General features: G+C 39.8%; 1 protein-coding gene across 8 annotated transcripts in view; it reads right to left on the bottom strand.

Annotated features, from left to right (window-relative positions):
- Positions 1-16,469, bottom strand: part of KDM4C (lysine demethylase 4C) — a 407,208-nt gene that overhangs the window by 66,928 nt on the left and 323,811 nt on the right. The window lies entirely within an intron of this gene.

Genomic DNA, 16,469 nt, shown 5'->3' on the forward strand with positions numbered 1-16,469 from the left:
TGCCGATATGGCCACATCCTACAAGACATATGCTGAAACACTCCTTGTGGTTAGGAAAGCCAAGCCCTTCTGCACATGCTTCTCCATGCTTAGAGCTGAGGGAAAGGCCCCCTGGTTGCTCCTGTAAGTCATCCATGAACACTGAAGCTATTTCTCTTTTACCGCCTGCATGGCGGGCTTTTCTGTACATCAAACAGGCACATATTCTCCTAAATTAGATGAGGTCTTCAAAAATACCCAAATGGCACACAGATGGGCTAAGGTTTCTATTTATAAGGAAATGTAAAGTGTTAAATGGGCCAATGTGGAAACTATGGCTCAAGTGTTTAATAACCAAATCTGAACCCTTCATGACTGAAACAAAAATATGCCTCCCAAAGTGAGAAAATTGAAAATCACCCCAAAGGGCATAATTTTGTTGAATATCTATAGCTGACTATGACTGGGAAAGAAAGAATGGAAATAAAAACAGCAATAATAATTACCACAATCTGAAAATTAAATTGCATACAATTAGCCCTAAACGTTATCAGTACATTTGTTATGAGAGATGGAATAAAATCAAATAGCTTCACTAAATGCAAGATTTGTGAACTAATACTTGACAATTAGGAAAAAAGAGTTGTAGAACAATGTAGGATCAGGTTCAGAAAGCAAAAGAAACAGAATGATCAAAAAGCTCAACTTTTCTTTTATAGGTACATTTTCCTTTCTGAGACAAAAAAAGATACTTGCACTCAATGCCCTTAGAAGACTGTGATATTTTATCACCGACTTGCACCCAACAGTGTGTGGTAAACTTCTAACTCTTCTTCGCCCTCACATCTGATCAGCATCTTCAGTCTTATAGATTCTGCACCTTAATCTTATTCTGATTTCACTCTACTCATCTACACCAACTGCCACAATCTTGGTCCATGGTGTCTTGCCCAGTGTAATAATGGCCTCCAAATGGATCTCTTCTTTTATTTCATGTCATTCTGATTTATCTTCCCAAAGAACTAAAATAAGACCCACTATAATGTGAATAAAAGCATTATTTAACATCTTGGTATCTCTTTGGCAAATTCTTGGTATTAGGTTCAGTATATTCCTGGTAATTCTTAGTATTCTGGTATATTTTTTCTCAACTCCAACCACTCAAAATATGATGACAGGTAAAGCAGCAAGACCTCATATCAGAAACCCCAGGCATAATCAGATAATCTTTTAAGAGCCTAATCATAGCACAGTGAGGTCAGTGTTTGAATAAACTCAGATATTGACAGATGTATGAAAGGAGAAATTATTTCCTATTTTACTAATTAGATAGAATCAAGAATAAGGAAGAGTATTATGACTTAGCTAATTAATGAATTGATCACTCCAAGCTTCTCAGCCTCTTCTACAGTTAACTTCCTGAATAAACAGCAACTCCAGAAAGAAGGAAGGAGACAGACAGTATACATTTAAGCTCAGTAATAACTCAATCCTTGGAATTTTGTAAGGGAAATGCCTCCTTTTCCAGGAAGACCACATGGGGCGATTTCTAAGGATAGATCCATGATCCTTAGAAAGTCACCCCAACTGCAGACTATTGTAATACCATGCTTTAGAGGATGTTTATTTCATGGAGTTGGGAAGTTTGACCTAAACATTAACGAAGTTCTTGCAGAGACAGAGAATTCTGCAAAACTTGGTAGAGGAGCCATTTTGTATGTTGTAGAACAGCTACATAGTACTTCCGAACCCCAGTTTCACTTTTGTTGTTGTTCAGTCACTCGGTGGTGTCCGACTGTTTGTGACCCCATGGACTGCAGCACTCCAGGCTTCCCTGTCCATCACCATCTCCTGGAGCTTGCTCAAATTCATGCCCATTGAGTTGGCGATGCCATCCAACCATCTTGTCCTCTGTTGTCCCCTTCACCTCCTGTCCTCAGTCTTTCCCAGCATCAGGGTCTTTTCTAATGAGTCAGTTCTTTGCATCAGGTGGCCAAAGTATTGGAACTTCAGCTTCAGCATCAGTCCTTCCAATGAATATTCAGGATTGATATCCTTTAGGATTGACTGGTTTGATCTCCTTGCAGTCCAAGGAGTCTTCTCCAACATCACAGTTTCATTGCTTGCTACTAAACCAACTGTGCTTCACCCTGGCTGAAGCATCTGTAGCAATTTGACACCTACACTGCTGGGCTATGTAATTTAACTCAATAGGGTAAAGATAAGGACACATAAGACACTTCCTAGAATGTTTCAAATTAGAATAAAATTAAGTACTATGAAAGAAGTAGAAATAAAATGCTATATGGAATTAGAATGACCAGTGCAACGAGGGTATGCTTGGGGGCAACAGAGGAAGAAGGCTTTAAAGAAATGCAACACTGACTAGATCAAGATAGCAGACTTAGCCCCTGCTATAAACTCTCCAGTCCCAAACCCTAAACAAATAAAGAGATATGAAAAAGAATGAAACCACAACAGCACTAACTAACAAAAATGAAGCACTTAATTCCAGGGACAAGAGCCTCAGTAAAAACTATTCCTAGGTATCTCTGTGGAGGCAGTTCTGGCAAGGCCAATACCAAGAGTAAAAGCAAATAATTAAAATTTATTAAAAATTTAAATAATTAAAATCTTTCCCAATGGGTTAAAAAAAAAAAAAAACAAGTGACCCACTGCCAAGCAAGCTCCATGGTCCACCCTGCCCCAACTCATCACCAGCAGGTGAAGTAAACCAATCTGATCTGAACCCGAGTACTGTGAGCTGAGCTATCATTCACCACTAGGACAAGTGGATTCTCATTTGGGCTAATAGAAAAAAAAGTGCACCCAAGTATGCAACCAGAATACAATCATATACTTTAAAAATCACAAACACTTGAAGGAAAACAATGCCATGAACAAGAAGTGCTATACTTACAGAAAAGTTGGTCTAAGGAATCAGGTAATGGGAAACAGTTTAGTTAAGAGAGATATAGACATACTATGATAGAGATTCCAAACTATATTGCATCAACTAAACAAAAACAGTAACAAGTTACAGTTCTAAAATTAAAAATATTATTGTTAAAAAAAACAAGATGTGTCGAATTCTGGAATGGATTCCAATGAAGATCAAATTAGCAACTGAAAGATGGAGCCCAGAGATTGTACAGAACACAGAAGAAAAGATCAAAAAGAAGGAAAATGAAACACAAAGGCTAAGGAGTATGGAAAAGAGATCCAGATGTTCTATTGTCTCTCTAAGAGGCATTCTAGATGAAAAGAAAAAGAGAAAATAACAGAAAAAATCGTGACCTGAAAAAATACCCAACAAATAGGATTGATTTTTTTTTTGTTTTATTTTATTTTTAAACTTTACAAAAATGTATTAGTTTTGCCAAATATCGAAATGAATCCGCCACAGGTATACATGTGTTCCCCATCCTAAACCCTCTTCCCTCCTCCCTCCCCATACCATCCCCCTGGGTCATCCCAGTGCACCAGCCCCAAGCTTCCAGTATCGTGCATCGAACCTGGACTGGCAACTCGTCTCATACACGATATTATACATGTTTCAATGCCATTTTCCCAAATCTTCCCACCCTCTCCCTCTCCAACAGCCCATAAGACTGTTCTATACATCTGTGTCTCTTTTGCTGTCTCGTACACAGGGTTATCGTTACCATCTTTCTAAATTCCATATATATGCGTTAGTATACTGTATTGGTGTTTTTCTTGCTGGCTTATTTCACTCTGTATAATAGGCTCCAGTTTCATCCACCTCATTAGAACTGATTCAAATGTATTCTTTTTAATGGCTGAGTAATACTCCATTGTGTATATATACCAGAGCTTTCTTATCCATTCATCTGCTGATGGGCATCTAGGTTGCTTCCATGTCCTGGCTATTATAAACAGTGCTGCGATGAACATTGGGGTACACGTGTCTCTTTCCCTTCTGGTTTCCTCAGTGTGTATGCCTAGCAGTGGGATTGCTGGATCATAAGGCAGTTCTATTTCCAGTTTTTTAAGGAATCTCCACACTGTTCTCCATAGTGGCTGTACTAGTTTGCATTCCCACCAACAGTGTAAGAGGGTTCCCTTTTCTCCACACCCTCTCCAGCATTTATTACTTGTAGACTTTTGGATCGCAGCCATTCTGACTGGTGTGAAATGGTACCTCATAGTGGTTTTGATTTGCATTTCTCTGATAATGAGTGATGTTGAGCATCTTTTCATGTGTTTGTTAGCCATCTGTATGTCTTCTTTGGAGAAATGTCTATTTAGTTCTTTGGCCCATTTTTTGATTGGGTCATTTGTTTTTCTGGAGTTGAGCTGTAGGAGTTGCTTGTATATTCTCGAGATTAGTTGTTTGTCAGTTGCTTCGTTTGCTATTATCTTCTCCCATTCTGAAGGCTGTCTTTTCACCTTGCTAATAGTTTCCTTTGATGTGCAGAAACTGTTAAGTTTAATTAGGTACCATTTGTTTATTTTTGCTTTTATTTCCAATATTCTGGGAGGTGGGTCATAGAGGATCCCCTGCTGTGATGTATGTCAGAGAGTGTTTTGCCTTTGTTCTCCTCTAGCAGTTTTATAGTTTCTGGTCTTACGTTGAGATCTTTAATCCATTTTGAGTTTATTTTTGTGTATGGTGTTAGAAAGTGTTCTAGTTTCATTCTTTTACAAGTGGTTGACCAGAGTTCCCAGCACCACTTATTAAAGAGATTGTCTTTAATCCATTGTATATTCTTGCCTCCTTTGTCAAAGATAAGGTGTCCATATGTGCGTGGATTTATCTCTGGGCTTTCTATTTTGTTCCATTGATCTATATTTCTGTCTTTGTGCCAGTACCATACTGTCTTGATAACTGTGGCTTTGTAATAGAGCCTGAAGTCAGGCAGGTTGATTCCTCCAGTTCCATTCTTCTTTCTCAAGATCGCTTTGGCTATTCGAGCTTTTTTGTATTTCCATACAAATTGTGAAATTATTTGTTCTAGCTCTGTGAAGAATACTGTTGGTAGCTTGATAGGGATTGCATTGAATCTATAAATTGCTTTGGGTAGTATACTCATTTTCACTATATTGATTCTTCCAATCCATGAACATGGTATATTTCTCCATCTGTTAGTGTCCTCTTTGATTTCTTTCACCAGTGTTTTATAGTTTTCTATATATAGGTCTTTAGTTTCTTTAGGTAGATATATTCCTAAGTATTTTATTCTTTCCGTTGCAATGGTGAATGGAATTGTTTCCTTAATTTCTCTTTCTGTTTTCTCATTATTAGTGTATAGGAATACAAGGGATTTCTGTGTGTTGATTTTATATCCTGCAACTTTACTATAGTCATTGATTAGTTCTAGTAATTTTCTGATGGAGTCTTTAGGGTTTTCTATGTAGAGGATCATGTCATCTGCAAATAGTGAGAGTTTTACTTCTTCTCTTCCAATTTGGATTCCTTTTATTTCTTTTTCTGCTCTGATTGCTGTGGCCAAAACTTCCAAAACTATGTTGAATAGTAATGGTGAAAGTGGGCACCCTTGTCTTGTTCCTGACTTTAGAGGAAATGCTTTCAATATTTCACCATTGAGGATAATGTTTGCTGTGGGTTTGTCATATATAGCTTTTATTATGTTGAGGTATGTTCCTTTTATTCCTGCTTTCTGGAGAGTTTTTATCATAAATGGATGTTGAATTTTGTCAAAGGCTTTCTCTGCATCGATTTCAATAATCATATGGTTTTTATTTTTCAATTTGTTAATGTGGTGTATTACATTGATTGATTTGCGGATATTGAAGAATCCTTGCATCAGGAGGGAATGGTAAGACATACTTAAAATGATGAAAGAAAATAACCTACAGCCCAGATTATTGTACCCAGCAAGGATCTCATTCAAATATGAAGGAGAAATCAAAAGCTTTTCAGACAAGCAAAAGCTGAAAGAATTCTGCACCATCAAACCAGCTCTCCAACAAATACTAAAGGATATTCTCTAGACAGGAAACACAAAAACGGTGTATAAATTCGAACCCAAAACAATACAGTAAATGGCAATGGGATCATACTTATCAGTAATTACCTTAAACGTAAATGGGTTGAATGCCCCAACCAAAAGACAAAGACTGGCTGAATGGATACAAAAACAAGACCCCTACATATGTTGTCTACAAGAGACCCACCTCAAAACAGGGGACACATACAGACTGAAAGTGAAGGGCTGGAAAAAGATTTTCCATGCAAATAGGGACCAAAAGAAAGCAGGAGTAGCAATACTTATATCAGATAAAATAGACTTTAAAACAAAGGCTGTGAAAAGAGACAAAGATGGTCACTACATAATGATCAAAGGATCAATCCAAAAAGAAGATATAACAATTATAAATATATATGCACCCAACACGGGAGCGCCGCAATATGTAAGACAAACGCTAACAAGTATGAAAGGAGAAATTAACAATAACACAATAATAGTGGGAGACTTGAATACCCCACTCACACCTATGGATAGATCAACTAAACAGAAAATTAACAAGGAAACACAAACTTTAAACGATACAATAGACCAGTTAGACCTAATTGATATCTATAGGACATTTCATCCCAAAACAATGAATTTCACCTTTTTCTCAAGTGCACATGGAACCTTCTCCAGGACAGATCACATCCTGGGCCATAAATCTAGCCTTGGTACATTCAAAAAAATAGAAATCATTCCAAGCATCTTTTCTGACCACAATGCAGTAAGATTAGATCTCAATTACAGGAGAAAAACTATTAAAAATTCCAACATATGGATTCTGAACAACATGCTGCTGAATAACCAACAAATCACAGAAGAAATCAAAAAAGACATCAAAATTTGCATAGAAACTAATGAAAATGAAAACACAACAACCCAAAACCTATGGGACACTTTAAAAGCAGTCCTAAGGGGAAAGTTCATAGCCATACAGGCATACCTCAAGAAACAAGAAAAAAGTCAAATAAATAACCTAACCCTACACCTAAAGCAACTAGAAAAGGAAGAAATGAAGAACCCCAGGGTTAGTAGAAGGACAGAAATCTTAAAAATTAGGGCATAGATAAATGCAAAAGAAACAAAAGAGACCATAGCAAAAATCAACAAAGCCAAAAGCTGGTTCTTTGAAAGGATAAATAAAATTGACAAACCATTAGCCAGACTCATCAAGAAACAAAGGGAGAAAAATCAAATCAATAAAATTAGAAATGAAAATGGAGAGATCACAACAGACAACACAGAAATACAAAGGATCATAAGAGACTACTATCAACAATTATATGCCAATAAAATGGACAACGTGGAAGAAATGGACAAATTCTTAGAAAAGTACAACTTTCCAAAACTCGACCAGGAAGAAATAGAAAATCTTAACAGACCCATCACAAGCACAGAAATTGAAACTGTAATCAGAAATCTTCCAGCAAACAAAAGCCCAGGTCCAGATGGCTTCACGGCTGAATTCTACCAAAAATTTAGAGAAGAGCTAACACCTATCCTGCTCAAACTCTTCCAGAAAATTGCAGAGGAAGGTAAAGTTCCAAACTCATTCTATGAGGCCACCATCACCCTAATACCAAAACCTGACAAAGATCCCACAAAAAAAGAAAACTACAGGCCAATATCACTGATGAACATAGATGCAAAAACCCTTAACAAAATTCTAGCAATCAGAATCCAACAACACATGAAAAAGATCATACACCATGACCAAGTGGGCTTTATCCCAGGGATGCAAGGATTGATTTTTTTTTTTTTTTTTTTAATTTTATTTTATTTTTAAACTTTACATAACTGTATTAGATTTGCCAAATATCAAAATGAATACGCCACAGGTATACATGTGTTCCCCATCCTGAACCCTCCTCCCTCCTCCCTCCCCATTCCATCCCTCTGGGTCGTCCCAGCGCACCAGCCCCAAGCATCCAGTATCGTGCATCGAACCTGGACTGGCAACTCATTTCATACATGATATTTTACATGTTTCAATGCCATTCTCCCAAATCTTCCCACCCTCTCCCTCTCCCACAGAGTCCATAAGACTGTTCTATAACCTAAACACATCTTAGATTTCCAAATAAATAGAGAAAATTCTCAAATCTTCCAAAGAATAAAAGAGAAAAATCAGATTACCATCAGATCTCTAGTCTGCAACAGTGAGTGCTAAAAGACAATGAAACAATGTTTTCCAATTTATAGAGGAAAATTAAATTAGGTCTACATCCAGCCTAATTTTCTTTCAAACATTAGGGCAAACAGATTTTTCCCCCCACAGTCAAGGATCACAAGTATGCAAGAAGAACTAAAGATTAACCAAGAAGCTAAATATGTGGATAAATCTAAATGAATATGGACTTTATAAACAATAATAGTAATGCCCTCTGGGTTTGAAATACAAAGAGAATTTGAATAGATGACAATTGTAGCATGTATGGCAGAAGTGGTAAAAATGAAGTTAAATAAACATTTAATGTTCTAATGTTCTTGAATTGACTGGAAAAAGGTTAAAAGAGCCAAAAGTGGGGGGGGGGGGGACAGAATAAGGAAAAATAATAAATTCAAACAAAGACATGAAAAAGAAAGAAACAGAAACACAGAATGGGTGGAAGCAAAGGAAAAGAACACACTGGAAATTCGCAGAACTAAACCCAATCATTCAGTATGTTAAGTGTAAACAGACTAAATTTTATTTTATAGACTAGGGTAGTGAACTTTTTCTTAAAGTGCCAGATAAACATTTTAGGCTTGTGTGCCAGTGTCAGCTGCAACTACTCAACTCTGCACTGTGTACTTGAACTGAACAATATGGGGATTAGGGACACCAACCCAACCTCTGCACAGTCAAAAATCAAGTAACTTTTGACTCACCCAAAACTGAACTAATAACTTACTGAAGCCTTAATGATAACGTAAATAATTGATTAACACCTATCTGGTATGTTATAGCTTTCTGCTGCTGAGTCGCTTCAGTCGTGTCTGACTCTGTGCGACCCCATAGATGGCAGCCCACCAGGCTTCCCCATCCCGGGGATTCTCCAGGCAAGAACACTGGAGTGGGTTGCCATTTCCTCCTCCAATGCATGAAAGTGAAAAGTGAAAGTGAAGTCGCTCAGTCGTGTCCGACTCTAGCGACCCCATGGACTGCAGCCTACCAGGCTCCTCTGTCCATGGGATTTTCCAGGCAAGAGTACTGGAGTAGGGTGCCATTGCCTTCTCCGTTATAGGTTTATATATTCTTAAAATAAACTAGAGAAAACATTATTAAAATACTCATAAAGAAAACAAAATATGTTCACAGTACTGTACTCTATCCATACTTAAGATTATGTCATCTGTTAATAAGAGGAATTGTTTGTTAATATCTACACCAAATTGTCTCCTATGATATGAAACACTGTAGATGTTAATCGTATCACTAACACTAGGCATCAAAAATTAAAACACAATGTTTAAAAAATTTATATTTATTTACAAGTATAATGATTCATGCATTAATAATGAAGAAGCAGTAATATGATTGCTTTATGACACCCTAGTGTAATGGGTGGGGTTTGTGTTTGGTCTGTGTTTGTGTAACACATGAAAAATTTTAACTTTTTATAATAGATTTCTGTATATTTAATGGTAATAAATGATAAAATCGACTAGTATCTACTAGTATCTGTGATAGTTTATGCATTCACGACATACCTAACATTTCCTTAATTTTTTCCCATATTTTTAAACTACGTGGTTCATCTGCAAGTTTTTTCAAATTGATGCAAATCTCCAAAAATTTTTACAATACATGTACTGAAAAAAAAATCCACAGATACATGGACTACACAGTTCAAACCCATGTTGTTCAAGGGTCAGCTGCAGTGTAAAAGCAGGCACAGATAATCCACAAATGATGGGCATGGTCGTGCTGCGGTTCATGGGGTCACAAAGAATAGGACACGACTGAGCAACTGAACTGAACTGATGGGCATGGTCGTGTTCCAATAAAATTTTATTTACAACAAGCACAGGCCCTAGTGTCTGACCCCTGCAATAGGCCACAGGCACATATTTGAAGTGAGCTGTGAAATGACAGAATTATTTGATTCCCTGGTGGCTCAGACGGTAAAGCGTCTTCCCGCAATGCGGGACACCCGGGTTCGATCCCCGGGTCGGGAAGATCCCCTGGAGAAGGAAATGGCAACCCACTCCAGTATTCTTGCCTAGAAAATCCCATGGATGGAGGAGCCTGGTGGGCTACAGTCCATGGGGTCGCAGAGAGTTGGACACGACTGAGCAACTTCATGGATCTAACAGCAAGGTGGATAAAGAACAGACTGGTAGAGAAAGATACTGTTATGAAACCACAGGATGATAAGGACTTGGACTATAGGCAAGTGGCTATTAAGAGGAAGCTAAATGTTAAGTGTTTTTACTCTTATCCTTTGTTGACAGAGATTCTATATCCTCCTTTAAACAGAGCTACTCACACAAGGCCAGGGCTGGACACTGTCTGCTGTGGGAAAGAACTTCTCTATCATCTGCTTAAGTCTTGAAATAGAAGAAGATTGAGGTGACACCAATCTCTAGAGGGATGGGGATTGAAGAGAACTTGTGAACAGTAAGATTGCTGGGCACTTAAAAGCACAGAAGGTTTGGAAAGACAGGGCCATTCTTCCTGCAGTTCCTCTTTGAGGTGGCAGTGACCCACTGGGAAAGGAATGAGGAGCCAATTTCTGGAAAACAATTAATAAGAGGTTTGAGAAATTCAATGATGCAGCCTAGAGGGCCATCGCTTGGGGTGCTCCTGAACAAGCGGAGGAGGTGTTGATGTCCAAGGGAGACCAACACAGCATAGCAGGAAAGTGCTGACACAGAGGACCCTACAGATTGACAACGATAAGGTGTTATCCGCCTTTACGGTTTTCTAGAAGGGATGTCTGGGGCATAAGAGCTGCTCAATGTTTGTTGAATTCAACTAAATCTAAGCAAGTACACTTTGATCAAGTTATAAACTCACTCACCTGTTTCCTCATCAGCGAAAAAAGATTCTACACATAACTATGCCACCAGAGATGTCAGAGGACTTCAGAATCACTGAGAGGCCTGCCTAAAACACAGATCATGGGCCCCACCCTCAGAGTTTCAGTGTGTCTGGGCTGGGGGTACTGAATTTGCATTTCTGACACGTTGCCACTGATACTGATGCTGCTGACCCAGGGATCATACACTGGGTTGGAGGGTTAAAGGGTTAAGGGGTGCCGATTATTCTGAGAGCCTCTAGTATAAGGAAATTCAGGAGGTACAATATTTTTTCATCTATTCTGCTGTGTCAAGGGCTGAGAGAATCCTCAGGCGAGTATGATTTATAGAGGACTGTACTTGGGGGACAGGATTTCCATACTTATTCCAATGGCATAGGCTATTAAGGCTCCTAATGGGTTGAGGAATTAATGAAGTATCTGGCAATGAGGCTTTGTGTATCATTAGATTCTTAGCGTGCACATCCTGGCAAAGGGCATCAAAAAATGATGAGCTGTAAAGGAGTTAGAGGTTCAAAGCACATCCTCTTCCCTTTTCTTTTTTAATCTGATTTGTAATATGATTTCATTGTTGTTTTGTCAACTTTGTGATCCTTTTGCTTCCATAAATAAGCCTCCAAAAGAGGCACAAGTACTTTTAATTAGTATTTCCTAATCAGGCAAGTAACAAGCTGATATTACCTAATTTCTTTTTTCTTTTCCTTTCCAAAGATACTTTTGCCAGGTAACTCCATGGCAAGCTAACATTTCCAGTCCCAACAGGGAATCAAGTTGGACTCAATGGATATCACTATTGTCACAGGCAAGTCAGAGGACTGAGGTTGAAACTTTGATTGTACTCCACATCCTTACATATATATTTTAAAACAGAAACTTTCTTTTCTTTTTATTCTACCTGTAAAATGTATGGTCTGCTCATTAGTACTCATTAAGTCAATCACTCATGAGCCAATAATGGCCAGCACTGGGGGAACACTGTATAATGAAGCCTAAGATCTACAGCAAGGAGCTTGCAACCCAGGGAAGGAGACAGACAAGTAAAGAACTCAAGCAGAAGGAAAAGCAGAATGTAAGAACTGCCATATGAAAGCAAGATTCAGAAGGGGCAGAGAGAGGAGTAGATTGTTACTGAGAGAAATCACTTTACCCAGAAAACTAAAGAGTGGTTGGGGAAGGAAGGAGTGGGGAAGGTTGAAAACCGAGGTCTCCATAATGAACTCACACTGCAGGCATGGGCCACTATAGTGAGGGGCAGCAATTCATATGCAGTCTCACGCCACTTAGGCCAGACAGAATTGTTCTGCTTTCAGCAGTCTAAGGATGTTATTAATACAATGGCAGACATCATGAAATGATACAGTAAAACTCAATTCTGAATACTCGTGCATCAGCTCATAACATGGCGACTACTCTGCCTCTCCACAACCCCATCAAGAAAAGTTATTTCTACTCTTCAAGTTTAGAACATTAAAATAAATGGCTCACAATTTGTCAAGTGTGTTGAATTAAATCCTTATTTATGATATGTATCAGAAGCCATTTATCTCATTGCTTTTAGTTTGTTGAGATTCACCCCACAAAAAGTGAGATGCTAAGAAAAAGGCAAGGGCAGGCAAGAGGGGAAAGGACAGAGGGTGAGTTCGCCAGGCCAAGAAATGGAGCTAAGAAAAGCAGGCAGAGGTGGCGGGGATCAGACAGAGGCTACACGCACTGAAAATAAGCAAGGGAGGCATTGTTGGCCCCAGGAAACATTAAATAAGAATCACAAAAGGATTCTACAACTGGAAAGGCCACAGCAGTTCAGATACAAACTGACAAATTAACAGATGACTCTTGAAAAGTATTATGTCAATAGCCCAGTCACACTTTTTTTTTTTTTTTAATTTTGGATCAGCAGAAACACCAAAGATCACTAAACAGGAATCTTTCAGAAGCATCTTTTAATCCCAGTCCTAGAACACTGTACATAGTAAGTGCTCAATAAAGATCCACTGATTAAATGAAGGCTTGTTTCCTTATTATACTGTAGTTGCTGTTGTTCAGGCACCCAGTCATGTCCAACTCTTTGTGACCCCATGGACTGCAGCACACCAGGCCTCCTTGTCCCTCACCATCTCCCAGAGTTTGCCCAAGTTCACATTCACTGCATTGGTGATGCCATCCAGCCATCTCATCCTCTGACATCCTCTTCTCTTTCTGCTCTCAATCTTTCCCAGCATCATGGACTTTTCCAATGAGCTGTCTGTTCGTATCAGATGACCAAAATATTGGAGCTTCAGCATCAGTCCTTCCAGTGAATATTCAGGGCTCAACTCCCTTAAGATTGACTGGTTTGATCTCCTTGCTGTCCAAGGGAGTCTCAGGAGTCTTCTGCAGCACCACAGTTTGAAGGCATCAATTCTTTGCGTTCTGCCTTCTTTATGGTCCAGTTCTCTCCAGTTCTCACAAACAAACGTGACCAGTGAGAAGATCATAGCCTTGACTATATGGACCTTTTCAACACACTAAGTTTGTCATCACTTTCTTGCCAAGAAGGATTCATCTTCTAATTTCATGTCTGCAGTCACCATCCGCAGTGATTTTAGAGCCCAAGTGAAAGAAATCTGTCACTACTTCTGTCACTTTTCCCCTTCTATTTGTCATGCAGTAATGGGGCCAGATGCCACGATCTTAGTTTTTTTTACTATTTGGCCTTAAGCTCTCCTCCCTCACCTTCATCAATAGGTTCTTTAGCTGATCTTTGCTTTCTGCCATTAGAGTGGTATCACCCACATATCTGAGGATGTTGATGTTTCTCCCGCCTATCTTGATTCCAGCTGGTAACTCATCTAGCTCGGCATTTCTCATGATGTGCTCAGTGTATAGGTTAAACAGACAGCCCTGTCATACTTTCTCATTATATATAACATGCCAGTTCATTCTTTTAGCTATCTCAATATCTATTAAACATCTTCCATATAAAAAGCATTTTGAAACATGCAAAAGGAGGTACATAAATGAAAAAAATGTGCTCTGAGTATTCAAGAAGCTTAATTTGGCATACAAAAAGAGCTGTGATAGAGTTCAGTTCAGTTCAGTCACTCAGTCATGTCCAACTCTTTGCGACCCCAGGGACCGCAGCAAGCCAGGCCTCCCTGTCCATCACCAACTCCTGGAGTTTACTCAAACTCATGTCCATTGAGTCGGTGATGCCATCCAACTATCTCATCCTCTGTCGTCCCCTTCTCCTCCCACCATCAATCTTTCCCAGCATCAGGGTCTTTTCAAATGAGTCAGCTCTTCGCATCAGGTGGCCAAAGTATTGGAGTTGCAGCTTCAACATCAGTCCTTCCAATGAACACTCAGGATTGATCTTTAGGATGGACTGGTTGGCTCTCCCTGCCGTCCAAGGGATTCTCAAGAGTCTTATCCAACGCCACAGTTCAAAAGCATCAATTCTTTGGTGCTCAGCTTTCTTTACAGTCCAACTCTCACATCCATACATGACTACTGGAAAAAACCATAGCCTTGACTAGATGGACCTTTGTTGGCAAAGTAATGTCTCTGCTTTTTAATATGCTGTTTTTCTAGGTTGGTCATAACGTTTCTTCCAAGGAATAAGCATCTTTTAATTTCATGGCTGTAGTCAACATCTGCAGTGATTTTGGAGCCCCCAAAAATACAGTCAGCCACTGTTTCTACTGTTTCCCCATCTAATTACCATGAAGTGATGGGGCTGGATGCCATGATCTTTGTTTTCTGAATGCTGAGCTTTAAGCCGACTTTTTCACTCTCCTCTTTCACTCTTATCAACAGGCTCTTTAGTTCTTCTCTCTTTAGTGACAGAGTTATAGAACAAATTTATGGTTGCCAAAGGGAAGGATGGGAGAAAGGATAGTGCGTGAGTTTGGGATGGACATGTACACACTGCTATATTTAAAATGGATAACCAACAAGGACCTACTGTACAGCATAGGGAGCTCTATTCAATGTTAAGTGACATCTTGTATGGAAGGGGAGTCTGGGAGGAGAATGGATACATGTGTATGTATGGCTGAGTCCCTTCACTGTTCACCTGAAACTATTACAGCAGTGTTAATTGGCTATATCCTAATACAAAATTAAAAGTTTTTTAAAAAGAAGTGGGCAAAAGTATTGCCATGGTCATCAAAATAAGCAAGATGAAGGAGACATGGAAGGAGACTGGAAGGAGACATGGCTGGACTAGCAGAACAAAGGAGAGGCCGGCATGTGCACCTGAGCAGTTACCTACCTGCACCCCTGCCCTTCACAACACTCTTACTAAGAAAAAGGTGTAATGGAGGAGGAACTTCACAGCCACAGAGGTACACAAACACAGGACAAGGGAGGAGGTACGATTCCACTTGGATGGCTCAGGCCAGGTGGCAGGATGCTCAGACAGCTGTGTGCACCACTCTCAACTGATGGCCACAAGTCACAAAGTCCAGGCACCACTGGATCAGGTCCTCAGCTTGACTCCTGGAAACTTGTAACAAAGTACAAAGTGGGTTTCTCCCAAGTGAGAAGTTCCCTGTAATTAATTTCAGAGGCTCAGTGCAATGCTCCTGCAGTAGGTCAGATGCTGAGGTGTGGAGGTGTGGAGGACGTGCTGCATGCTGGCTGAGCCTGCAATGGCAGTGGAGACATGGTATCCCCCACATGGCTCTGAGAAACTGTCCAGTGGGTTTCAGAGAACTGGAGGAGTCAGCAAGAGTGGGTGGACTTTGAGCTCACCTTGAAAGACCAGCAGGTTTCAGCCAGTCCACATGCGGTGGGATGGAGAAGAGGGGAGGGTGTTCTAGACAAATGTCACAAAGCTAAGAGGCGAGGAGAATATGAAGCAAAACTGAGCTGAGAAGTGTGAGCACAGCTAAAGGACGACAGGCTGGAAAGGCACAATCTTGGAGGGTCTTGGACAGTACCCTGATATAAACTGCACTGTTACTTGCCAAGGTGAGAGAATGATTGTGGCTTAGTAGTGGAAGCTACTTTTTAGATGGAAAATAGGACTACTACTATTTTTTACAGTTCTCTTGTGGCTTTAGCAACCAAGCAAGTCTGCAGACCAGCCCACCCAGGAAGTCTGAACAACCCTGGGCATTAAGAATGCCTGTTGCCCAGGCATGACTCTTCATCCATCTTTCACTTGTTGGGGATTGGACAAATCCTACTCGTCTTGTTATCAAAGGCCCCTGGCATGCACACAGACTAAATCTGGGGAGTGCCTTGACCAGACACCACACTCTCCTGTCTTCCCTATGTGGACAGTATTTCACAGTAATTAGAAGCACACACCAGCAAGTCAGACAGACCTGGTTTTGAATCTAGCTCAGCATAGGCACAAGGGCTAGTCACAAGAACGACAAAAATAACATGGCCCGAACAAACTGAAGTGGAGGGGTGAGAAGTCATGTCCCTGAAGGTCTCCTGCCCTTTTCCCACCACCCCTGCAGCAGAAAACAGAGCTTCC

The sequence above is a fragment of the Bubalus bubalis genome, chromosome 3 (genome assembly GCF_019923935.1).
Source record: "Bubalus bubalis isolate 160015118507 breed Murrah chromosome 3, NDDB_SH_1, whole genome shotgun sequence".
In the NCBI taxonomy this organism is placed as follows: Eukaryota; Metazoa; Chordata; class Mammalia; order Artiodactyla; family Bovidae; genus Bubalus; species Bubalus bubalis.